This window comes from Lissotriton helveticus, chromosome 6 (genome assembly GCF_964261635.1).
Source record: "Lissotriton helveticus chromosome 6, aLisHel1.1, whole genome shotgun sequence".
In the NCBI taxonomy this organism is placed as follows: Eukaryota; Metazoa; Chordata; class Amphibia; order Caudata; family Salamandridae; genus Lissotriton; species Lissotriton helveticus.
This window is the reverse complement of record NC_136067.1, coordinates 1623113859-1623141439: the sequence shown is the minus strand read 5'-3', so window position 1 is coordinate 1623141439 and position 27581 is coordinate 1623113859. Positions and strand designations below refer to the sequence as shown.

General features: G+C 44.7%; 1 protein-coding gene across 2 annotated transcripts in view; it reads right to left on the bottom strand.

The window, feature by feature from the left end:
- Positions 1 to 26905, bottom strand: part of VPS54 (VPS54 subunit of GARP complex) — a 624042-nt gene extending 597137 nt beyond the window's left edge. Inside the window, exon 1 of one of the 2 annotated variants that reach the window (XM_078649430.1) lies at positions 26614 to 26905. The gene's annotated coding sequence lies outside the window, so the exon portion shown is untranslated. The remainder of the gene's footprint in view (positions 1 to 26613) is intronic. The other variant, XM_078649431.1, reaches the window with a different exon arrangement.
- Between the last annotated feature and the right edge of the window lie 676 nt (positions 26906 to 27581).

Genomic DNA, 27581 nt, shown 5'->3' with positions numbered 1-27581 from the left:
GGCGACAGACAGACCCTAGAGAATGTTTCTACTGCCTCATGATGGGCCACTTGGCCGACCACTCCCACCTAAAGGCGTACCATGAGCGAGGATCAATAGGCCTGGGCAAGTCCCTGCAAATTCCCAATCCACAAAACCAAGCCCAGCATAACTCGAACATGCCATACATTCAGCCACAAGGAAATCAGTCAGCAGACACCACCGCAACAGCCCCTGCAAGCACAGGAGTCAGAACCACGCATGGGAGGGGTGGCTGTCTGGGGAGGCAATGACTTTTGACAATCGCCTAATCCAAATACGCAGTAAATCCAAACCCCCAATATGACACATCCACTTTGCACCAACTTCAGAAAACTCACCACAACAATAAAGACTAGTGACATGCCAACTGATCTGGGCAGCATACCCGTTTTTGGAGTTAGAACCAAGCACATTGTAATCTAGGTTTGGGTACAAGCACAATAGTTATGAAACACTTCTGTTTTTTGTCACCCTTTCTTAGGTTCCACTAAATCGTGGTAGGACCAATTGGCCAGCTACCAGTCACTTGTGGAAGGTAATACTTGTCCTTCCCCAATATGTGTAGGATAGTCTATATAGGTCCTGTTGAATTGCTAGTTTTAGCATGAAACATGTTGACCGCTAGGTAGAACACACGTCACCGGATCCTAGTACCTGTGTGTGTGCCTCCCTGCTCTGTTTTTTAATAAGGTAGCTAGCCACACTAATAAAAATCCCTGTGGACTTCCTAACCTTTTTTAATCCGCACTACTGCACTATCTTCTCACGCCTACACTTCACCTAAAACCCTCATACCCACATGCACCAACTGGCAGGAACAAAAGATCTCCGACAAAGAGCCCCTTCGCGGGTGCCAGTCAGACATTGCAGCGCCAGTCTGACGAGGAGCAGAACCCAGATGATGAAGCATGACACCTAGCTTGCTGGGTGTGTGAGGGTTTTAGTTCCGAAAGGGTGTTCCCCCCTCTTTCCACGGTTCTTGGTTCTTCCGTCTCTCCAACCTAGGGGGAACAGTGTATCCTTTTTGTTCTGACTAGTTCAGGGGCTTATACACTGGACCCCGGTAAATATCAGCCCCTCGAGTTCCCCTTTTTTGTTGTATATCGGGTAAGAAGTCCCTGATCCCCGCCAAGGGGGGCAGACCCAAATCTTCCTGGATCGAGGGAGAGAGGGGTGCCGGGAGGAAAAGAGGTTCTGTAGATTACCATCGCAGCCCCCACACATGGTGCACCGACACGCTCACCAACCGCACCCAACTTGTCGAATCGCATAACACTGTGCCTCATGAACATCGTCCATGGAAGCAATAAGCCCGATTACAGGCATTGCCACATCCGAATCACACAGGTCACAGATCACCTTTTCAACCCCCAACGGTTTGCCAAAATAAAATCAACAATACAGGAGACTTTAGGAAAGCACCCAATGACCTGCAGGAAGCAGCAATACAACAAAACTTCCAGAAAAAGGGTGTACTCAAAACACCCAACTGCATTAAAGAAAACCTTGTTACACGCCACATGGAGGAAGCAGAGGGGCATGCACGTGACCGCTGGACAGGTTGCAATTACCCACAAATACTAACTTGCAACATGCCCCCTTCCTTTCACATCGCAAATGTGTAGGTCAAAAGGTAAAGCCAAAGGTGGTGATGGACGGAGCGTTGACAATACAAGCACTCACCCCCAGTCAACTGATCTGGGTTTAATCCATCACTGTTCCTTAGCCCACTCTGCCACCCCATATCAGACATGGCCATATGCAAATCAGTCTGACCCTGTGCCTCATGGGAACAGTCCAGCCCGATCTGCCAGGCCATGCCTTCCCTGGACCGGAAACAAGCTTCCGAGGACCGGTTTCTGGCATTACATCCGTCTTCAGCCCGGCTTGCTTGAATCCAGTGGCAAAGTGAGCAAGGGACTCACGTCTGAGCATACCCTGCCAACTTATGGCGAACAAAGCAAAACCAAAGGTGGTGATGGACGGAGCGTTGACAATACAAGCACTCACCCCCAGTCAAATGATCTGGGTTTAATCCATCACTGTTCTTTAGCCCACTCTGCTACCCCAGTTCAGACATGGCCATATGCAAATCAGTCTGACCCTGTGCCTCATGGGAACAGTCCAGCCCGAACTACCAAGCCATGCCTTCCCTGGAAACAAGCTTCAGAGGACCGGTTTCTGGCATTACAGCCGTCTTCAGCCCGGCGTGCTTAAATCCAGTGGCAAAGGGGCTCACTTTTGGTTTTTCTTTGTTCGCCCTAGGTCAAAAGGTACCATCCACATTCATAAAACACCACACCCACAGAGCCGATAATGTCCATAAAATGATAGATAGTTGAAAAGAGTCATCCACAAACCCACTAAAACGCTCCCCTCTGCCAAGGCGAGGCAGGAGAACCAAAAGAACCACAAAATAAAACTCAGGCGACCTGTCATCAAAATCTCTCAAATTCCTAAAATGATGTCCAAAATAGGGCCCTCCATCCAGTACCTCGCCAAAGACTGTGTAAAGTTGATGTACTGAAATTTCTCAGTCCTTAGGGTGATCCCGCTGGTGTGTGAGTAATGTGCGACCCCACCCCCATTTGTAATGTTAAAGCTCCCTCGAGCAGTTGGCTGACGAGCCTGGGACCCCGCACCTGCGTGCCCGAGTGGTACTAAACCTGGCAATATTTGGCAGCCACCGGCAACCCCAGAACACGGCCTAATCCCTGCTGATGAGGGGTAAATACCCCGAAACACGTGTCCAGAGATGGCGAAGATAGCGAAGATAGCAGAGAATCGAAAGAAGATGCATCGCGGAACACGAACTAAACTTACCACAGTCCTTAGGGGCGATCCCACTGGTGTGTGAGTAGTGTGTGACCCCACCCCCATTTGTAATGTTAAAGCTCCCTCGAGCAGTTGGCTGACGAGTCTGCCTGGGACCCCGCACCTGCGCGCCCGAGTGGTACTAAACCTGGCAATATTTGGCAGCCACCGGCAACCCCAGAACACGGCCTAATCCCTGCTGATGAGGGGTAAATACCCCGAAACACGTGTCCAGGGATGGCGAAGATAGCAGAGAATCGAAAGAAGATGCATCGTGGAACATGAATTACACTTACCACAGTCCTTAGGGGCGATCCCGCTGGTGTGTGAGTAGTGTGCGACCCCACCCCCATTTGTAATGTCTCAAAAGGACATGCACAGGAATTTCAGAGGCTGCATAATGATGTATATTTTTCTAAAAGCTAACCTACTACCCACAGCTCTTATCCAACAGGTCTGCAATCAAGTCTTACGTGCACCACCTTCACTGCGATCCACCTCCCTCTTCAGTAGCAACCTGCGAAATCCCAACAAGGCCGGAGGATTCAAGGCAAAAAGACCATGGACTATTTTTTTATGATTTTTTTTTTTTTTTACAAACATACTCTTTACCTGTGCCAAGCAAAGATACCCCCAGACACCAGAAAACTGTAGCCGACTCCTCCAGACACCAACCCAAGACCTGCAATGTTCCAAAAGTTATGTATTGTTGCACCTTTGTACAAATCTGCTTAGCATAGGTGTGGTGGCATCCATCCGTAGCGAGAAATCTACCTAGTCACAGGAAGCCTACCTCCTCATTTCTACAGCGCTTGAATTGGGCTTTCACCCACCTCACTTACTCTGAGCTGAACACTAGTTTTCCCACACGCATTACACAGCGAAACTCTTACACAACACATGGTATCAGCACATGACCGATTTGGGTGCCCAAGCGTCGGCTAGGTTGTGCTATGTCTTCTCCCTGATATTCCATGCAGTGGGTGCAGACACATTTTACTTACTTCAAAAAATAGCTCCTGAAAAAGCAAAATGTCTTATACACCTGTACCTACGTAGGATTAGGGCCAAGATACTACCTAGTAGGGTGGAACCCCATAGAGCAGTAGTAAACGTCACCCGGCATGAGACTAACCCCACCACACTTTACAGTCTCACCAAGCCTAGCAATTTTCAAACCGAGCTAGACAGGATGCGCGGGGGGCACCATAGGGAAGGAAACGTTTGGCCCCAAATTTTCCAGAAAAGAGGTTTTTGGAGGTACCACAACCACCGCACCAGTGCACAAACCCCTCCACTCAAGCCTCCGTCTGTGGTCCCAGGCTGGCCCTTAGCGTATCTGGGGCAGTCTCCTTTAATGACAAATGGGCCCCAGGGATGGAGTTCCAGTGCAGGGCCATCTACCTCAATGAAACAAGGGAAATTAGTTTAGAAGGGAAAGATTGTATGCCAGCATAGATGCCACATGTCAGGAACTCTTGGACGCTGAGCTAGATAGGTACACATGTCTACAAGGGAAGGGGAAACCCCTAATTGTATGGAAAGTTATATTAAGTAGCGATGGCCCTTGGAGACACTGGGAAAGACAGGGGATTACTACACTGGGTCAAGTAATGGTAAAGGATGTATGTAGGCCCCTGGAACTTCTGAGGTCACGGTACTCATTACAAGGGAGTCAAGAGCTCAAGTATATACAGCTGGTAAATACAATTAAATCAAATAGGCCCTGCATAAATGTGTCCAAAGGATGTGCATTACTGGATTACATGAAGGGGGGTGGCTGTAGAATCAGGGAAATATACAGGCTATTCTTGGAAGTGCTCCCCGACGATATGGTTAAGACAGAGTCAGCTTGGGCCTCAAAACTGGGGGATCCAGATATTGACTTGGATAGAGCCATTTTAATGGATAAACGGTTCCTGCGATCTTCAAACCTAAGAGCGCAGCACTTCAAGACCCTATTTAATCTATATTACACACCGGCGAAATTATTCAATTGGGGTAAGAGGGCTGATAACAACTGCCATAGGTGTGGGAATGGGCCAGCCGATGTTATGCACATGTTTTGTAGTTGTGAAAAACTAGGGCCCATTAAAAAGGAGATTGAAGCGTTTTTAGAGGGGCTGCTAGATGCCAGAATAGATCTATCCCCGACACTTTTAATAATAGGTTGTGATGCCAAACTGGGTCTAAGTATAGAGATGGAGGCGCTCGTTTTTATATCAGTTGCTGTTTTTAGAATACTAATTGCTGCTGCCTGGAAGGATGTCGAGGCCCCAACCTTCCAAATGTGGATCTGTAGGATGCTAGGGATCCACAATATCGAGTCAGAACTGTATGCATTAAAGGGTGTTAAATCTAGAGAAATGGGGCTACGGATTTGGGCACCAGTGGCTACATGGAGGTTGTCGAGGGGTGGGGTCTCATAATGTTTTTAGGAGCCAGATTCCGATATGATTGCCATTCTCTTAATCTTTGCACCGTTTTTTTTATAATATTTTTTGCTACATTAATTGTTCTTGACTATATATCATGCGTATTTTTCCTATCTCTATATATATTATCTTGTCTAGTGTATATTGTATTGCTATGAACTTTCAATAAAAAAAAACAACAAAAAAAAAGGAAAGTTAGCCTGTATTCCTTGTGTTTCAGTGGTAAAGGAACGATCCTGCTAGGCATAAATGAAAATTGCTTAGCAATAGTGAACGTACCAGACACGCAACGGGCACCTCTGCTATGATGGATATCTATTGCCAATGTGGGAAGTTTCCCTACACTCAGCTTGCCCCCAGATGGCAGGGCATCTGCGCCCTCATAACCATGCACACCCCGACCCTGGTCATCCCTGGAGATGACCTCTCTGAGTTTTCAAACATCCGCTACAGAAGAAAACAACTCTTTTGCATAAGGCTCGAGACAATAGAACTGTTGATTATTTTGGCTGGGCTCAGTACAAGGACATTACTGTTTTCTGAAACTCAAGTAAACATAGGAGGGGTCCATACCTTTCTTCACCCTGCAAATAAAGGTGAGCACCCGCTGTTTACAAATAACGGGGTGGGAATTGCTGAAGATGATCAACAATACTGAGCTAGGCCTAAATGCTATCAAGGAAGAACTAAGAGCTATTCGCCTCATGGTGATGGAACATCGGTATGTGTTGGACTTGATGACTGCAATGGAGGGTGGGGGTGTGCCAAGATTGGTGCGTCCTGCTGTACTTTTATCCCTGGAAATGACATGGACAACGGGACGCTAACTCTTGCCATCCAAGCATTGCATCGTCTACAAGCGGACATGAAGGAGGGAGGTGCCCATGGGCAGGACTGGTTTATCAATTTGTTTTCCTGGCTCCCCGGTGGGTGACCAGACTGTGCATGTCATTGCTCCCGAATGTTATTTTTGTGCGGTTTTCCTACAAGTGGGGGTTTCTTACTGTAAAAACGCAGTCCTCAAATTAAATAGAATGCAAATAACTAGGGAGGTAGTAACAGACACAATACACATCGAATCTCAAATAATGTGACTGTCATGAAGTGTGGGGCAATTAATGTAATTGAAAATTCAACTGGGGGGATGTTAATTTTGATTAAAAAAAAAGTATTTTATTTTTTTAGTTTTTATTTTGTCAGCTGGAAGTTATTACAGAAACAGAAAACAATATACATGATATGTAAAAAAAAAATATATATATACCCATTAAATTTTACATCATTCAGAAATTATGCAATTGAACAAAGAAAAAATTAATTCTGTCAAAAAGAAAGACCTCCATATTGTCCTAAACTTTACCATTGAGCGAAGACCTCTAACTTTGGCCAATGCCTGTTCCATATCATATTTGTCTCACTAAAAGACACCAATCCATAACAGATGGCAGTTTTGGTGATATCCAGTTTCTGGCTATAATTAATCTTGCCGAAACCAGTAGTATGGAATATAAGCTATTATTCTTGAGATGTTCAGTACCATACCCCATCATGATCTCCAGAAGTGAAAGTGGAACCCCTATCCCCAACGTTTGAGAGAGAACCCTCCCAACATCCATCCAAAAAGTACTGGACACGTTACAAACATGTGTGTGATGTCAGCCACATATAATTTGCATCTGGGGCACTTTGTACGATCAGTAATCATGGTGTTATCAGCTGACCACTTAGCTATTCTCTTTGGGGTATAGTATAAAAGACACAGCGTACGGTGCTGCTGCAATCGCAGATTAGTAGAATAAACAGCCTTAGTCTATTATTCTAAAAGCTTGCGCTATAGTATTGCATGCTACTGTCTCTCCCAGCAGCCTACTCCATTGATCCGATAGTCTCCCCATGATCTATTCTAAAGCTATTTAGCCTTTTATACACCCTACTGATCAGTTTATTAGATTCTACTGCATATACAAAGTCCCATATCTCAGAATCTATTATATTTACCAATTTTACATCTTTTAAAAAATAGTCCAGAATCTGATAATATTTGAACAGCATATTATCAGGCAATTTATATTTAATCTGCAGTCCCTCAAATGAAATAAAGCCGTTGTGACCGTACAGATCCCTCAAACTTTTAACGCCACAGCTTTCCCATTTGCTGCCCGTTACATCCTGAAATATCCCTGGCAGGCCTGGGTTGTGCCACAGTGGATATTTACAATGATAGAAAGAAATATTTTTCCCCCAAGAATAATTGCACGCCATATATATATATATATATATATACATTGTCTCGTATTGTCTTAAATGTAACCCTTTTAAAGTAATTTGGGTCGTTGATTCTATACAGAAACATTCTAATCTCAGTAGATAATGTGAGCTCATGACAAAAGAGGGTACTTGCTGAGTTAATAAAACTCAGCAAACGAGTAAAACAAGCAGACCAAGAATACATTTTGAAGTCCGGAAATTCTAATCCCCCTTGCCTAAAGGGTAGTTGTAGCCGATCTATCGCTCGTTGCGCTTTCTTGTATCCCCATATAAAACTACTGAAAATTCCATCCAATCGCTTAAAAAATAAATTCGGAAACCGTAATGGAATGGAACGAAAAAAATAGAGAAAGTTAGGTAGAACCTTCATTTTTATAATATTAATTCTACCAATAATGCCTATAGGCAATGTATGCCGTTTTTTTTAAAGACTTAGCCGTTTCATTCAGTAGCTCTTCATAATTTAAAGAAAAAATTCGACCTATTTGTGCAGCTATTTTAACACCCAGATATGTGACCACGAGCAGACTCCCTGTAGAGGAGCTGTAGCTGTATAATTAAGAAGAACCTGGGTCTTATTTACATTTAGCTTATAGCCTGAAATAAAGCCAAACTTATTAGCTGCCGCTGTTATTGCTGGCAAAGCTTCTACTGGCTCTGTTGAAAAAACATCTATGTCGTCTGCATATGTTATAGCTTTAAGCGAGTTAGTTCCAGCGCCAAAAGCACGTATTTGCCGATTGTTTTGTAAAGCTTGGATAAATCGCTCTATATAAAGAGCAAATAATAAGGGTGAGAGAGGGCACCCCTGACGAGTGCCACAAAGTATTGGGAAAGCTGATGAATGCAGCCCTAAATATGTTAATTTAGCACACAGCTTATCATATAAGGCTTGTAAATTGGCCCTTATACCCGAAAGCAGACAATGTAGCCCATAGAAAGCTCCACCCCACTCGGTCAAACGCCTTCTCTGCGTCTAATAAAATCATACCGAGTGGGGTGGATCTAATATCTGCTGCATCAAAAGCAGTTACTGCCCTGCTGACATGGGCTGTTGTGTCCCTCCCTTGAATAAACCCATGCTGGTGGCAGGAGACCAGATTAAGCATTATAGGCGATGGCCGATTTGCAAGAATTTTCGCACATATTTTTACATCAGAATTTAAAAGTGAAATTGGCCTATATGAGCCACATTCCACCGATGGCTTATGTTTTTTCAGAAAAAAGATGACTTGAGTCTTATTCCATGAGTCAGGAATTGTGCCGTTATTACCAATAAACTCAATTACCTGATTGAGCGGTGCCAGCAAAACATCTTTAAAAGTCTTATAATATTCTTGGGGTATCGCATCTTCCCCTGCTGCCTTACCCGATGGTAATGCACTAATTGCCCTATCCAGTTCTTCACCTGAAATACTTTCATAAAGTAAGTCAGATGCCTCCTCCCCCATATTTTTCAGGGACCTATTCTGAATATAGCTAAGAATATCCTCTTGCTTAGGGTAAGATAATGGAGTATACAGACTTTGATAATACAGAACAAACTGTTCTAATATCTGTTGTGGTTGTTCATACAAAATACCGTTCGATGCCCTAATAGACTTTATATGAGCCTTGGCCCTGCCATCTTCTACCTTGTAAGCCACAATCTTACCAATATTCTCCCCAAATTCATATTATGTCCTACGATGTTTATTATAACTTGCTAAAACTTTTTCCCTCAATTTACTCTTCAATTTTGATCTAAGTTCAATTAGACTAAATCCCAGTTGTTCAAATTTTCCCAAATCCCTAGCCCCGCCCAAAGCTGCCTCTGCATGCTGATCTTCTGCAAACCGTATTGCCAGCATAGTCTCCTTAGCTTCTTTCCTCAAATCCTTATTTTGCTGCAAGATATATTGTTGAGTGTGGCCTCTAATAACAGCCTTACAAGTATCCCATATCACTATGGGACAGGCAGATCCTGCATTCTCCTTAAAGAAAGCTTCAAGATGTCCTCTAGCCTTGTCTACATACTCTTTGTCTAGCAATAGATACCTTGGAAACAAGAAGTTTCTGGGTGTTTTATTCTCGTCACAGATTTTTAATGTTAAAAGAATAGGGTTGTGATCTGAAGTCACTTTTGGGCATATTTCCATGTCTGTTGTCCACAAAATAGAAGCTGTGACCCAAGCCATATCTATCCGAGTATAAAGTTTGTGCGGGGCAGAATAATAAGTATAACCTGGAACCTTTGGCTATAGTGTCCGCCCCACATCCCTCATACACTGTAGTTGGCCAAGTTCTTTAATTGCAGCCCAGGTCTTTCGCATTCTATGAAATGCCCCAGCTTAGTTGTTTAAATTCCGTAATCCATAATACAATTAAAATCACCCATCACCACCCGCTCTCCCTCCCAATTCAACAATTCGACATTTATCATATCAAATATAGAAGGGTCGTCTATGTTAGGGCCATATACAACACAAAATACGTATTTTTCCCCCTTGATCATCATCTGAGCTATAGCCTACCTCCCATTTTTATCAGCCACTGTCTTAACCGTTTCTTCCATAAACGTTTTATATTTTAATATAGCCACCCCCGTATGGAAACACTTTGTGTTGTACTAACTACTACCTCGAATCCTAATTGTTTTAGCAATCCACGATCCTTATACGTAAAGTGTGTTTGTCAGCAAAACCATTTGTGCTTTATACATTTTTAATTCCTCTGCTACTAATTGCCTCTTAATCTTATTCTTCAGTCCTGCCACATTCCATGCTAAACAGTTAAACCATGCCATAGCAAAAATAACACACTACTGCCTATCGCTTCTATCTCTCATTTCAATGCCCTTTCCAACTTCTTTATTATCTTTTTTATTTCTTATTAACTTCCAGTTGACTTTTTTCATTTTTTTAAACCCCCTCCACCACCATCCCCACCCACCCCCCAAACCTCCATAAAAGGTTGACCCACCCCCCTGCATCTAAAAGGAGGAATCATCCTCTTTCAAAGCTGCCTTTGGATTGGCAGCTACCTGAGATCCAACCCCCCCGCGATAGCTCCCGATGCTCACACCCCATTCCTGACTTTTTTTTTTATACCCACTAACAAATGTTTTACCCCTAGCTGATCCTTAACAAACGCTATATCTGCCCCAAGCCCTTATTGCCTACCCCCCCCCCGAATTCTGCCATTCAAAAAACGTTCCTTCGCTTCCCTTTCAGACATAAAGAACTGTGAATGCCCTCCTCGTATTACTTTCAGGCATGCTGGTTCCTGTAAATACACTTGTGCCCCAGTATTTTTCAAGTGTGTTTGTCAGCAATACCATTTGTGCTTTATACATTTTTAATTGCTCTGCTACTAGTTGCCTCTTAATCTTATTATTCAGACCTGCCACATTCCATGCTAAACAGTTAAACCATGCCATAGCAAAAATAACACACTACTGCCTATCGCTTCTATCTCTGTCATTTCAATGCCCTTCCCAACTTCTTTATTATCTTTTTTATTTCTTATTAACTTCCAGTTGACTTTTCTCATTTTTTTAAACCCCCTCAACCACCATCCCCACCATCCCCACCCACCCCCCAAACCTCCATAGAAGGTTGACCCACCCCCCTGCATCTAGAAGGAGGAATCATCGTCTTTCAAAGCTGCCTTTGGATTGGCAGCTACCTGAGATCCAACCCCCCGCGATAGCTCCCGAAGCTCACACCCCATTCCTGACTTTTTTTTTATACCCACCAACAAATGTTTTACCCCTAGCTGATACTTAACAAACGCTATATCCGCCCCTAGCCCTTATTGCCTACCCCCCCCCCCGAATTCTGCCATTCAAAAAATGCTTCCTTCGCTTCCCTTTCAGACATAAAGAACTGTGAATGCCCTCCTCGTATTACTTTCAGGCATGCTGGTTCCTGTAAATACATTTGTGCCCCAGTATTTTTCAATGGGTCGATCAATTGTCTGAGCTACCAACGCCTGTCCATTGTTGTTCTACAAAAATCTAAAAATTATTGTAAATGAATCAACAGTAATGGGCGATCTAGGACCTGCCTTTAGAAAAACAGCTTGCCAGAGCAAAAAATTCCCAAAATAGATAAGAAATGGACATGGAAAGCGAGCATCTTGCCTTCGTTGCACAAGTGGGAGTCTATGGGCTCTTTGTATCTGACAGTCCCGAAGGTCCGGAAAAGCCCTCTGCAATATCTGTACTACGTACGCTCTAGAGTCAGACCCCTCGAGTCCTTCCGAAATCCCAAACAATTTCAAATTCTGCCTCCTTTGACGATTTTCCAAATCCTCTATCTTAAATTGCATTTTCTCCAGCATCTCATCATGTCGCTGAACCCTACTAGTTGTTTTGAGTGTTGTTTCTTCGCCTTCTGCAACTCTAGTCTGTAGATCTGTTACTTCATTTGTGAGAGTCACAACCTTTGAAGTTATCTTCTTCATTGTTTGCTGGATACCTTGATTATCAGCCCTGACTTGAGCAAAGAGTTCCTGTGTTTCCTCTCTTTGCTCGTTAAGAGATTGCAGAATTAATGCCAACATTGACTTTTTACTTACTTGGGGGTCCTCGTCCACATCGGATATCTCTCCCTCTTTCTTCCTAGCCGGTGTGCTCTCACCTTGCTGAAAGCATGCCTCTTCTGATATTTCCACAGGAGTCCCTTCAACTGAAAGTCTGAGAGCCCCACACACATCATCCACTAGGCCTGCATCCGATAGCCTAGATATCAGGGTTATAACTCCCTCTTTTGCTTGCACCCATCATCGCATAGGGCTCACAGTCCCTGAATTCTTAGATTCCGTCTTTTTCTGACTGCTAGATTGCTGACCTGACCCAGCAAGTGACTCCCTCTTCGCAGCCCTAGATGTCTTAGACTTGGACTTGACTCTTGGGTGCTTCTTCTTACCATCCAGAGGGTTTAAAATGTGCTTCTGTTTCACCCCTGTTACTGTTCCTATTGCATTCTGCAAGGAGTTTTGAGAGTTTTGTACCTTATCAACATTCTGCGGTTTAATATCATTGTCATTATTAACTATTAAAGACTCGTCCAGGAGATCTATAGCCGGAGTAGTACCACCAGTATTTTTCTTCTACTGAATTGGTAAAAGACTACCCTCTAAATCATGCCTGCTACTCGTTGCTAAACTCAAACCCTCAATCGCATCACTTCTTAAGTCCAGCGCCTCGGGTGTTAATGTTGATAGCCCTTCTTCATTTACTTTATTAAATGTATTAACATCTTCGAGTTCAGTATTAGTAGCATGTTCAGCAGTCAACTCGGTTACTATTTCAGCTTCTGGAAGAATATCTACTTCAACAAACACCTGATCCTGCCTTTCCTTACAGATGTCAGCAGAACAGTTTGTTTCCGCTCTCTTTAGGCATATACTGACTCCACTTTCACTATTTGCTTCCAAAAAGCCTAGGGACACTATGATACTACCAGCATTTGCTTCAATTGCCCCTGCCGTCATGAACAACTCCACCGACTGCTTCGTTTGCAAAAAGCGCAAAATCTGCTTCCCAAGCTTTCCAGTCCCCCTTAGTTGACCGGGAGCATCTGTTTTCTGAGTCCCATCGTTTAAATCACCCTCCACAAGGCCAGCAGCACTTACCAATCTCCGGTTCACTGCTCGGGTGCTCCTTGGCATGTTTTTGGGAGGTGCCATAGCCGCCAGGCACCAAGAAGCCTCCCGCTGTCGCAATCCACAACCGAGCGTGGACTGACAGCAAAATCCTAGCAGGGTCCGCCGAGCCGCCAAACACACAGCTACTCGGGAGTACGGCAAGCACTGAAGTCCAATTCGCGCTACTACCAGCATTCGGTAGAGATGTGTGATCACCGTACCGCGCTTGCTCCTTACTCCAGTGAGTCTCTTCTTTCAGCGGTCCGGCGTTGCTCACGGCACAGGAAGGCCGAGCGGTTAAGCATCCAGCGATAACTTTTTCAAAAAGAGGCAGTGATGGGTAGTTCAGAAGTATTAAAAAAAGAGGCACTCTAAACGCATACCATTTTTAGCGCTGAAGCCCAATTCGCGCTTGCTCCATGTGTCCGATGTGTCCGATGTGTCTCTTCTTTTCAGCGGTCCGGCGTGTCTCCCATAACACAAATGCCGAGCGGTTAAAGAGTCCAGCGATATCTTTTTCAAAAAAGGCAGTGATGGGTAGTTCAGAAGTGTTCAAAAAGAGGCACTCTAATCGCGCATCATTTTAGCAGGTATTTTCCTCGCATCTGCCTTATGTCAGCATCAAGCTTTCATTACAAAAAAACGCCTCGGGAGCTCCTCGCGTGCTGGTACTCAAAGACGGCGTCAACCCGCCATCCTTCTCCTAATATTGATAAATTCAATGTTGATGTACGCCATGATATTTGTACGTATAACAACAAACTCGCATTGCAGTTGTCGAATCCACCCGATACGACCTCCTCATCGAGTCCAAGTCAGAAATACTTGGTCAGGGCAGGCCCTGCGACCTAGGCTTGAAGCAAATGATTGACAGATCACAGGTGGGGTGACCCTCAGAAAATGCGAGAACAAGAAAACCGAGAACGATCCCACATACATGCAGCAACACCACAATGGTCTTAGGAGACTGGCCCCATTAAACACATCTGACCAGAGGAGCGCACATACCCAAGACACCATAAAGTCAGATACCACACCAAGTTAGGAACACTAAGCCAATCAGAATTCAGCATACACACTACAGGCAGTGATCATGCGCTCCCTATGCCGGACATCTGGATACATAGCCACTAGTCCACGCAAGGTCGGGACCCACCTGCATTTCTTATCAAATCACCAGATTTATGGCCCTGTGACTAGGCCCAGATTTCAGTCTCCAAAGGAATGTACAAATTGCTTTATAACGCTTCATGTAATGTAATGTATAAAAAGATGGCTGAAACCAATATGCTTTCAGACAGTCTTCAGACCACGACTCTGTTTCCTGTTCTCCCGGCTGCTGCGTTTAATTAAACCAACGGTTTCTGTTTTGCCAAACGCCTCTGGTCTTTCACTTTTTCAAAGTAAATTCATATTCAAGCAACACAAATATTTCAGAATATATAACAATTAGGAAAGCACAAATCAAACATTTGTTTTGTAATTCAAGTGTGGGGAAAAATATTTTAATACGATCAAAACAAATCAATACACGATATCATTTGTGAGCTGTATAGTTTCAGCAGTAAAGCAAAATTCCCCTTCATTCTCCTCCACTCCCCTACGCCATTCCACTCTATGCCCCGCCACTTAATGACACTCTATAACGACACTATGCAACTCCAGTCTATGCAACTCCCTCTATGCCACTTTACTACACTCTACGCTATCACACCCCTCTACTCTGTACTCTAAACCCATCCACAAAAAGACACTCCGCACCACTGTATGACCCTTATCTTGACGACGCTCCACTCGATTACATGCCCCTCTATGCTACTCCACAACACTCTACTTCACTCTTAGCCCCTCCACTCTACTCCCTACACAACATTCTATGCCACTCCACTCTATGCAACTCCCTCTACGCCACTTTACTCCACTCTATGCCACTTCACAACACTATATGCTCCTCCACTCTATGCAATTTACTCAACGCCACTTTACTATACTCGACAACACTCTATGCCACTCCACTCTACACCCCTCCAGTTTATTCCACTCTACTCCCTAGGTGAGTCTTATGGGCTTTGCCAATGCTTAATCCATATATTGGCTAATTTATCAGTGCCTTCCACTGCAAATCACAAACATTGCGTATCTTTGCGATCCAAGACGTGTGAAAGCAAATGTAGGAAAAAAAACGTTAGGGCTCAATAGCAAACATTATCAAATGAAAAAAAAAGCTCAGCATCAATAGAGGAGAAAACCCTGAGCTCAAGTGATAAGATAGATGATTACAAACTAAATTTTTCACTAAATCAGAATGATGATCAAATTGTAATGGTAGCAGGAATACAATTATGCACAATCAATGCCGCCAGAGCTCAATCTTTACAAAATAATAAAGTGGCGCATGATCACAATAGGCTCAAGGCTTTGAAAACGTCAAAACACTCACAAAACCTGAAAAAAACAGGACCAATTCACGTCAAAATGAAATTGAACAAGGAAAAAATATCAAATAAAAAGTATGTTTTGGAGTGTAAAAGCTAATATTGGATAGTTGAGCAGGCCTTACGGGTATGCATCAATTACCACACATCTCAGAATCATGATTTGCGTACAAACTCCATTTTGTGCATGAATTGAGATGTTCTAGCGACCCAAATAGGCACCTTTCTTTTTCTCTAAATACAAGACTATTGCCAAATTCACTTCAGATTTCTTAAAGCATAATAGAAAATAATAAGCTGCTTTAACATTTGAGTTATTAATCCAGAGTAATTCAATTGTGTTGATTATTATCCCCCCCCTCTAACTTCAGCCAGAAATTCGCAATAGCCCCTTTGGCTTCTTGCTGGTTGCTTCCCTAAATATTCTGGCACCATAGATCACTTCTTTATGGTGTCTGCTCTGGGTATTAACAACAATGAAAATCCTCTGCTGTGGTAATTACTCACTATAAATGGCAGTTATGGGCCAGAACGGAAGTTGCATTATGAGGGGAAAGGGCTATTAACACTTGTCAATGCACAGCAGCATGTGTGCACTTGCCCCACTAATTTCACCCTATAGATACAGATACACACTCACTGGCCCAGACCACGACATGTACTGTCCCACTGGTGTCCACTGCATCTACACTCCTCACTGATCTCCCACCAAAACAGTCTATAAAAGAAGACACACAAGAGGATTCTATTCACATCGTATATCTGCTTAGAAAGTGACATCACTTCCAGCCTTCGCCTGATTTCAAATCAACTATTCAGAGTTACCCATTACCCTGGTGGTCCCATCAAAGGATGGGAACAGACCAGGGCATTGCCGGTTAGCCCCTGTTCTACAGAAACTTAACAAGTAGGATAAAATTATGTTAATTACCAAGCATCACCACAGTGACAATTCCCACAATCATACCCAGATGTGCACAATCCAAACACATAGCATTTGCGCAACACATAGACCCAAGCTTGTAAGCACTAACTACCACACATCCAGAAACATAACAGCTAATGATCCTTAGCACTTCCTCTGCAGTAATCATTGCAAACCTCATCAACTATCACAAGCTTGACATCCTCTATCACAGAAACATGGTTAACGCCAATATCTTGGCACATTTTAGACATCCTTCTTCCAACAGGCTACAGCATTCCTTACTTGGACCATGCACATAAGAAGGAAGAAGGCGTCCGTGCCATCCATTAGTCCTCCTGGTCCTGCACCTTTGGCAAGATAGTAACACTCAACTGCACGAAGCTGCTGACATTCCATTTCCCACTCTCTGCAACTTAGAAGGCCACCTTCCATTTCATCTACAGATCTTCCGGGCAGAACAAGGAATTCACTGATAAATTCTCAGATCTCCTCACCATGTAATCCATCTGACATGCTCACATCATCCTCTTGGTTGACTTCAACCTCCCAGACAACACAAGCTAAAAAAAAAAACAACAACAAAAAAAGCCACCCTTTTTACCTTACTGATACATTTAACACAGTACAGCATGCCACACAAACAAAACAAATCAAATGCTGCTTTCTCAACTTTGCATTTTCAACATTACCAACAACCCAATGCAAATCACACATATCCCTGGAAAGGACTGACCACTTTGCCATTCCCATCTTACGGCTCAGCGTCCTACTAACAAAGCAAGGTAAACACATAGGAGAAGACCAAACCTTTGGCTCCATCACCACCTTTTCTATAGAAACCCTAATGCTTGAACTCATCTCTCTTCCTATCAACTCCACATCCGAAGCCAACATCCTTCCAAACAACTTCATACATTTTTTGGGAAGCTGTGTGACCATCCACACCCCAATCACAACATGCAGGTGGAAGACAAAGCCTTCAGCACCCTTGTACTCAAAAGACTTTGCTTACAATAAATTATCCATTTACAGACAAAAAAGACGATGTCAGAAAAACAGAAGCCCAAGGGCCTCTTGATACGAAAGTCCCTCCGCACCTCAAACCACCAAAAAGTGCAATACAATTTACCTATTCTTCAGTGGAAAAAATAATGAAGATTCAATAGCACGTCGACATTGACCCCACCAAGCCTCCTTTTTCTCTTACATAGAACCCTTTCCATAAAATCCTGCAATGCTCAGCTTTCAATGCACCGTTTCCCAGATCTCTCTGATATACTCTTCTCCCTCAAAGCCACTTTTTAGGAAGATGATGTCCTACTGTCATCCTTCATCAAAGCTCTCTCTGAGGATCCTCTCTTACTCATTCTTATCATTGTCAATGTCTCCCTCATTCATGACACCTTCCCATAAGCTCTGAAGACAGGCCAGATCCTTGCACTCCTAAAGAAATCTACACCAGACCGTGATGACCCCCAAACTACAGGAGCGTCACATGTGCCATTCATCTGCAAGATAATTCAAAAGGCAGTATATGTTCAGCTTCATCATCAAATCAACGTTAATCAGCTCCTTCACGCTGCGGAATGGAAACCATTACCTTACACATCAAAGTTGATAACCCCTCTTGACCACAGATGAAGTTGATCCCTGCCTCCTGATATTGCTAACTCTCTCAGTTGCATTCAACAGTCGAGCAATCTACTCTCATAGGTACCCTGGACTATTGAATCAATTCACAGTCAATTACCTTTACTAGTTCTCTTCCTACCTTTCCAACAGACACCAGTTTGTTCACATGGGCACCTCCAAATAACAGAAGATACATATTAACTGTGGAGTCACGCAGGGTTTGGTACTGTCTTCTGTCATCTTCACCCCTTACAGGGAGGCTCTTGATGTTCTGCTCATAGATAACAGCATCATGATTTACGAATGTGCCAATTAGACACACCTCTACGTGAAAATCTCCTCATCTACAGATATTCAACACCTCAAACACTGCGTGCACATCATCCAGACCTGAATGTCCATTGCCTACTTGAAGCTCAACCCTACCACTCCAAATTCCTGTTATTTACCAAGAACAACAAATAAACAAATAACACAAAGGAGGCTCAAAAAGATGAACAGTGACAGCTTTGAACCTTGACTTTCACCTAATGCCAAGTCACGTATATTCACCCTGAATACCAGCCTCATCCTCAAGGAACACATTGCCAAAAAACAAACCAAATGTGACTTAGTACCAGCTCTCTTTTCTAATAAAAAAGTCAATCAATTTCTTCCAGAAAGAGACTTAAAAACTGCTGTTCAAGCTCTTGATTGATTGATTGTACTCTTGCATCTGGATGGTGGAAATGGTCAACTCAATGGACTGCTAGGCTCCACACTAGCACCCTTGAGGGGCCTCCTATACACAGCAGTATGCCTCATTTAAAGCCTGGAGGAATATGATCACTCCGCACCATCCTAATGGGCCTCCATTAGCTCCTCTTCCAAGCCCACAAAATCTTCAAAGCTAGTTGCATCACTTACAAAATCATCACAATCAGCATCCCTGCTTAAGTTGAATACAACCTCGCCGTTTCTGGAACTTCCTGGCACACCTGCAGTCAGGGCCCTATCAGCCTGCATCCTAAGCAGCATAAAAAAGAAAAAAACAAGACAGTAGGCCATTTACACCTATGCACCCAGTATCTGGAACAACTTCCCTGTATACAGACGATCACCACAAAACTTCTGGAATTTTGGAAAGAGGTAAAGACCTGCCACTTTAAAAACTGCATTAACCATCCACAAACCAGCTTTCTCTTCTATTGTTAACTTTACGCAGGTCTTTCACCATGTACATAACCCTGCTGCCTTTCCGCTAGATTTGTGCTTTACAAATATCATATACATACTCTCACAAAATGTAGAATGCAACCAAAAAATAGCAATTAATGGCAGCATTCTCAGTGTTTCCATGGAGCACTCCAAGAGTTGACATTGTTGCTCCCCCCACTGCTCACCAGCAGGCATCTGACTGCCTGACACCCCAGCCTAGCATCTATCTCCTTTCATTCAAACAGTGGTTAATTTAAACTGTGTGTTTTTCATTTAAACTGTGTTGCTGTTATTTAGTCTTCTGTATTCTCCTGTCACTTAGGTTATGCTGCAACATTGTTGTTGTCTTTTGGGTCTCGCCTGAGCCAGCATGCATGCGCTGCTCCGCAATGCTTCTATTAAGGACTTCCAACTCGGACCACATGCTTGTGCGTGTTCTTTTTTTTCCCGCTCACATGCTATTGGCCTTTGCGTGCGTCTTTCTAAGAAAGACAGCACGCAATTGGCCAAAGGCGGGTGCATGTCCTGCCTTCTCTCTCCCCTGGCCTAGGGAGCTCGGGAGCGAGCAGCGGCCCCGCACTGTGCCTGCTGCATTCCTTAAATTCTTTGTAGTGCACCCGTGCACACCACTCGCACCACTCCTGGGCTTGTTATTTTTTCTTCCTAATGTGCTTTAACTATCTTTGTGTTTGTGCTTTATTTAAATGAGCTTTCACTTTTGTTCACGAGGCGCGTGCATGGGCCATCTGTTTTTTTTCTTCAGTGTTCCTAATGTGCTTTAACTAACTTTTGTGTTTGTTCTTTTTTTAATGAGCTTTCCTTTTTGTTCGTTAGCTTCACGTGCCATGGGTTGTTTTGCCCCATGAAGGGCAGCCGCCGGCTCCGAGGGTCCATCACATCTCAGAAGGCAGTCTATTATTGTTTGTTTGCTAATTCTGCCTCCCGGGCTCGATGTGCGAAGGAGCGTGCCTTTTTCTGCAGCCTCTCCGAGCTGTCCAGTCAGTCCCGCGAGGCACTGCAGTGAAGAAACCTGTTTAAATTAGAAGTAGCACAGCTAGCGCCTTGTCTTTGTAACCAGCGATGATTCAAGTCTTGCAGATTGTGAAAGAGCTGGTGTCACCGCCGAGGAGCCGAGCGGCTGTGGGAAATAAAGGTAGGCGCATCGCTAGCCTTCACTGGGCAAGAAGTGCAGCTTGATGCTTTTCGGTGAGGCATTATCACTGGTAGTTATTAAACTTTACCCAGTGCCTTGAGGTTCTAGGCAGCGCATAGAGGCACATCATTTTCCGTGTCCTCTTTGACTTTGGTAAGAATGTGTGTCACTTCTGCATGGAGGTGGTGCCAGTGACTGGCAGTCTTTAGAAGACTAATGATGCACTAGTGAATAATGGTCTTTTTATACAACTCCACTGCCAGTGTTCAGCACTGCAAGGTGCCCGGGGCTTAAATTCTGCCGGTGGTTAATTGGATGGGCACTAACACTTCGCTTTGGAGCCCGGGTCATTTTTTTTTCATGATCGGACTTTGACTCTCAGCTAGAGTGAGAAAAGCAGAAGGGGAAGACGGGATGAGTAAAAAACATAAAGGAAAACCGCGAAGAAGGAAGAAAACAGGGATGAAAAAGGTGCAAGAGAGAGATAAATAGCAAGTGAAGGGGGACACAATTTGGTATCAAGATCAGGCAAGAGGATCCACCACATAGATCGGACTGTGTTCAGGGAAATGTGTTACTGATCCTGATGTGGATGCACACAGTGTTTGCTTAAATACCCCTCACACAGCAAAAGGGTCCTTGGTGTTATGCTTCATCATAGGGGTCTTCCCGCCCCGCTGTGGGACGGGGCGTGCTACGACCTAAGACTACACAGGAGCACTGTTTTAACAATACTATGTTTAGTGATTGGGTAGTGAGAGGAGAGAACGGGAGTGAGTATGGGTAAGTGATTTAAAAAGGACCTGGCCTCATGGACTTAAAAACTTTAATAGGTCGTCGAGGCTGGACCTGTGGGAGTCAAGGTACAGTCGCATGAATTATTGAATTGTCTGAAAGTGAAATTTAACCCAATTTGCATTCCTTACTATGCACTAAAACAGCAACCGAAAAGGTGCAGGAGAGTAAAGAAGTGAGAGGTATAGTGGATCTAGGAAAATGTGACTGAATGAATCAATGAATGAAAATCTGAAAGGGTGAGTGAGTCAGTGATTGAGTGAACTGACAACTTCAGTGAGTCAACAACCAGACAACTGAGTGAGTCACTGAGAGTGGATCTGAACTAAACAACTATTCAACCTGTGAAAAAACGAAAGCACAAGTTGAACTAGAGAAAGTAAGTCACTGAATGAATGAGCTCATCACTTAATGAATTTCCAGCACCTATACGGAACCCCATCCTGCCTACCAATTGCAGTGAGCCCTGCAAAAACAGGGCCTCTATAGAGACTTGTGGACTTCATTTTCTCTGATCTCCATCAAAGTCACCGGAGATCCAAACTGCTTATCCTTTGACTATATCCTGGTTAAACCCGTACTAGGCCAATCCAATCTCTTACTGCAGTTTAGACCGGTCACCCCCTGCTTTATTGACATGAATAACACATATTAATTAGGGCCAGCTACATTGTTTTCCTAAGTGATGTAACTTTATGGGCAGATAATTCACCCAAGATGTGTGCAAATGAATCATTGCGTGTTTCCTGTCCAGGAAGGACCTGGCTTGGCAGTTCGGGATGGACTGTTCCCATAAGGCACAGGGTCAAGACTGATTTGCATATGGCTAGGTCTAAACTGGGGTGGCATGGTGAGCAAAAGAACGATGGATTTAACCCACATCTCTTGGCTGGGGGTGAATGTTTGCTTTTCCGTCCATCATTTGTGTGTCTTTTGCTTTCTTGCCATAAGTGCGTCAATATGCCCAGACGTGGGTCCGGACTCAGTGTGCCACTGGATTCAAGCTAGCCAGGCTGATGAGGGGTGATGGCCCGAAACCAATCCCAGGATGCTTGTTTCCGGACCATGTTGAATCACCATGCACCCCCAGAGGACCTTTCTCCTGCCAGTCCTGCTGCTTCACCAAAGCAACCAACAACGCCAGAGACTCCGCAAACATGACTGCTTCTCACCACGCTGACTGAGACCACCACGGCAAACCTCCAGTGCAGTCCGTTCAACGCTCGATTGCTCGGCAAACACACCACAGAGATCTGGCACAAGATCTCTTGCCTCACCACCGAAGTCATCTTGCTTACAGAGACCTGGATGAACCATTGTCACTCTCGAAGGCTAAAGGATAACACACTGGGACAGAACCAATAAAAACAGAGGTTGAATTGCCATCATCTACAAAGACACCATCCGCTGCATGACCTCCCCAGACAACTTTACCCTGATAATGGAGTATCTCAACTTTCCAACGCCACATGGATGGAAAAAAAACACCATCAGAGGCGCCCACGCTTGCAGACTACCAGGACCACACCCCAGCTTCTGCAACGCCATTACTGACCTCATAACCATTGACTCCGAGCACTACATCTTCCAAGGGTATCTCAACTTCCACCTAAATTACCCCAGCGACACCAACAAACTGACCTGCTGGAAAGCATAAGCAACACCTCATCGACCCTACCCACATCGCAGGACACATGCTCAATGCCATTTTTACGTCCAGAAACTGAGTCAAGTACAACCACGTTTCAGAGGTCCCCTGGACCGACCAGTACAGCATCCACTTAACCATCTCAGGACCAACCAACAGCATGCCCCCCAGCTCCACGTGCAGAAACAGGAAAAAGATATCAGAAGACCAATGGAACAATGCTCTCAACTCCCACTTCCCTGACATAACATTCAATCCAGATCAGGCTGTCAATAACTTCTCCCACTGAATCACAGAATTCACTAACACTATCGCCCCCGCAGGGACAGCCAAATCAAACAGCTGGTTCACCGTGGAGTTGAAATCCACCAAATGTCACTGCCAGCAACTAGAAAGGAAGTGTTGCACCAGCAAAGTGATGGGAGACCACACCATCTTCAAGACAACACTTAACCAGTAACATTGTCTCCTGAAAGAAGCAAAGAAGAACACCCTAGCAGACCACATAGAAGCCAGCACAAAGCGCAGCAATGATCTCTACGCCATTGTAAAGGAGTTCTTCTATGCCGCAGTCACAGAGAAAGACATCACCTCCTCCCAAGAACTATGCAACACCCTGGCAGACTTCTTCCATGACAAGATCTCAATCATCTATGAAAACTGCAAACCCCAATGCCCCTCGCCGCCAACAGCATCAGCCTGCTCACACCCATGAACATTAACCTCGAAATCCTGTTCATCCATTGGGACCCTCTCACTACTCAAGCCATGATTTCCATCATGAACTCCGTACACTCAGGAGCATCCAACAACCCCTGCCCCCACCACGTCTTCAACCTCGGGAGTAAGCTGATCGGAGACGAACTCAAGAAAGTCCTAAACACCTCTATCACCTGGCCTCCTTCTCAGAGAAAAGGAAACACACTAAGGTGAAGCCGCTCCTGAAGAAACCTTCTGCCAACCCAGCAGATCCGAAGAAATACCGGCCCATCTCCCTGCTTCCCTTTCCAGCAAAGGTTCTCGAGAAAGCAATCAACCAGCATCTCACTAAACTGGAACACAACAACTTCCTGGACCCTTCTCAATCTGGATTCTGAGCCAACTACAGCACCGAGACAGCCCTGACTGCAGCCACCGACCACATCTGGCATCTGGCAATCCTGGACCAAGGTGAAACAGCAGCTCTCATCCTTCTGGACCCGTCAGCCGCCTTCATTACAGACTCATATCAGATACTGATAAGCAGACTCCACCACATCGGAATCCAGGGAGATGCCCTCAAATGAATCACCTCATACCTCACCAGAAGAACCCACAGAATCTGTCTCCCACCGTTCACCTCAGAACCCAAGAGGATCATCTGTGGCATCCCCCAAGGGTCACCCCTCAGACCCACCCGCATCAACGCTTGCATGACCCCCTTGGCCAACATTGTCAGATCGCACAGACTCAACATAATCTCCTACGCCGACAACGCTCAGCTCATCCTCTTGCTGTCAGAAGACCCCTCCACCACCAGAGCCAACTTTCACGGATGTGTGGTGAACGTTGTGGAATGGATGAAGGACAAAAGCCTCAAGCTTACCTCAGGTAAGATGGAATTCCTCATCTTTGGGAACAACACCTTGCCATGAAATGAGCAAGGTGTTGAGCTTGACCCCTGCCCCACTCCAACAGACCACACCCGCAACCTCAGCATCATCCTGGACAGCGAGTTACCTATGAAAAAGCAGGTCAATGAGGTCTCATCCGTCTGCTTCCACACCCTTCCCATGCTCCACAAGAACTTCAGGTGGCACCCAGTCAACACCGGAAGGAACGTCATGCAGGCACTAGTTACCAGCAGGCTGAACTACGGAAGCACACTCAACGTAGGAATCACCACAAGCCTCCTGAAAGGACTACAGACAATACAAAACTCATGTAGACGAATCACACTCAACCGCTCCACATCACACTCCACCTCAAGTAGCTATAATGGCTCCTAATCCAGAAGAGATGCCAGTCCAAGTTGTTTACTCACGCATACAAATCACTGCACAATGAAAAACCAGCATGAATCAACCAACACCTGACCTTCCATCAACCGACCAGGCACCTACGATCCATCTCCCTCTTCCTCGCCGAAATGCCCCCCGAATCCGTTGAAGCAACAGCAGAGGAGGCTCCTTTTCACACCAGGAACGACCTTTCCCTGCACCTCAGGACAGCCTCATCACTCCAGCGATTCAGGAAAGAACTCAAGACCTGGCTGTTTGAATCAATAGATCATCACGAAACAGCTACCAAACCTGCGCGTTGTGAACCACTCAGGTGATTTGCTGCGCTCTATAAATCCCTGATTGAATGCCTGATCCTATTGCTTTTTTACATTGCAAAAGGACACAAGCTAATCATGACACTTTTAGAATCTGTATCTTAATAATTTGTCCCCACATTAAGAATAAGTCTCCAACTTTTCAAACACAAGCAGTTAACGTACATTGAACCAAAGAGCTTTATTTTGTCAATATTAACCGTTATTGAGTTTTCAGTTGAACATTTGGGTAACTGTTTAAGGAAGAACTGCAACTCCAATGATGTCCTTAATTACAATGAGCATATACTGATCATGTGCAATTATTTAACTTTGTAAGAAAGATGACCACACTGATCATTCAATGTCATTCTCGCTTTCTCCTTGATAACAATCATCATTCATGTCGGTGAAGAATTCGGCAACAGTGTCAAAATTCAATATGTATTCCCTTTACTACAGCGCTCCATAATCCACAGTAGCAAAATAACTTACTAATAGCAAACTTGAATAAAATTAAATATGAAAGTCTAAATAAGAACATGTAACGTTACTAATCTGCATAAAATATGTCTTGAGGTGCAAGACCACTACTACTTCGAGGGACAGAAAAACTACTAACACTGCAAGACTATGTTCTCATCTCCATAAGCAATAGGATGGCTGGAGTATGCAAGTTTATTTGCCCCTCATTGTTAAAGTCGCATCCTGCTTTTGTGACTCTTTGTATGCTGAATGTCCTCTCTTACATCCAAGCATTAATAAACACCTAATCTCATTACAGAGGGGTCAAGCAGACACGCCACAGTGCAAATATAACTGTATGGAGCAGCTGTAATCTTTGGCTAGGAGGGCAGTCAATAGGAGAGGTAGTAACACGGCCAGTGTCCGTGCTTGGAATCAGCAGGGTATGGCCAAAACAAGAAACAACAGGGGATCGTGAGCAAAAGAACCCACATACTTAACGTGGCGGTGAAGTTGGGGAAAGCAAGGGTTGGTGACAGTAACTAAATAAACCATATGGCACAAGCAATAAGGGTCAGCGGCGCAAGAGAAATGGGCAGCGATGAATGGAATATGGGGCAGCAGTGAAAGGGTAATAGTGTGAGCAGATAAAGGTGGTCACCAGGCGCAGTGACAGTCTACTGCCGGGGTGACAGAATACAGTGGCCGAGCTGTCATCGCCGGTGGGTCTGTGTGCAACAGCTGGCAGAACTGTGAGTCGGTAAGTGGAAGTACACGCCAGTGGCCGGCCAGTTAGAAGCCACTGTAACATCCAGGATAGGTGCCACTACTGCCTACACAACAAGCCACCCCCGCCCCCCTTGTCAAGCAGGAGATTACCGCACATGAGCCTTACCTGCAGTCTTGCCACAGAAGAGCTCCACCATAACCGTGCCTCTACACTGCTCCCAGCTTGGAAAAAACATTAATATGCGAAGACAAGAGCAGGTAATCAGAAAGCTAGTTTTAAACTGATTGACAGGCCACGGTTCGACAGTGGGAGGGTCTAGGCGGCTGTGCTTCTCAGTGAGTTTTGGGATTGGTTACAAAATAAACATACGTCCCGAAAAGACGGCCCACCCAGCTCCTAAGAAAACCTTGCGGCACCGGAAGCGAGCTACTGTAGATGCACCGGAAATGATCTCTGTGCTCCGGAAAATGATGGCCCAGCTGCACGTGAGCCGGCGCTGCTAGCTTTCATTATCCGTTTAAAGCGCTCCGAGTAAGTTCCAGTTTACGGTAGTTGTACTCTGGCTCACGAGAGAAGCCTGGCTTCCATAAAACACCAAATACCATGCAACACTGGCTGACGGCAACCTTAAGAGCTATCGGGCGATGACTGTAGTAATGTTTTGGATTGTGCTTTAACATATATGTAAATAGAACCGAGGAGCGATAGCTAGCACCCGTAAGTAGCCTCGCTGCAGAGTTCTGGGCAACCTGAAGTTGCCGAATAACCGAGACAGGGGCTCCTAAATAAAGCGCGTTCCCATAGTCCAGCCTAGATAGAATGAGGCACTGGACTATGGTTTTCTTGGTTTTTTCAGGTAGCTGAGGAAGGATTTTGCGGATTGTCTTCAGCAACCCAAAGCAAGTAGCTACTGTCTTCCTTGCCTGGGTTTTGAATGACAGCTCCGCATCCAGCCAAAATCCGAGGCTCCTAATCTCGGTCTTTGGAGTGGGCCCGGGCCCCATGCCGGAAGGCCAGAGTGTCAAGTTGTTAATTGCATAGCTGCCAAGTTTTCAGTGTCCCCGTGCGTGACCTTCTCATGTTTTTAGCGCGCTCATGTGTGTGACATCATACTACTACATTTTGTGTGACAC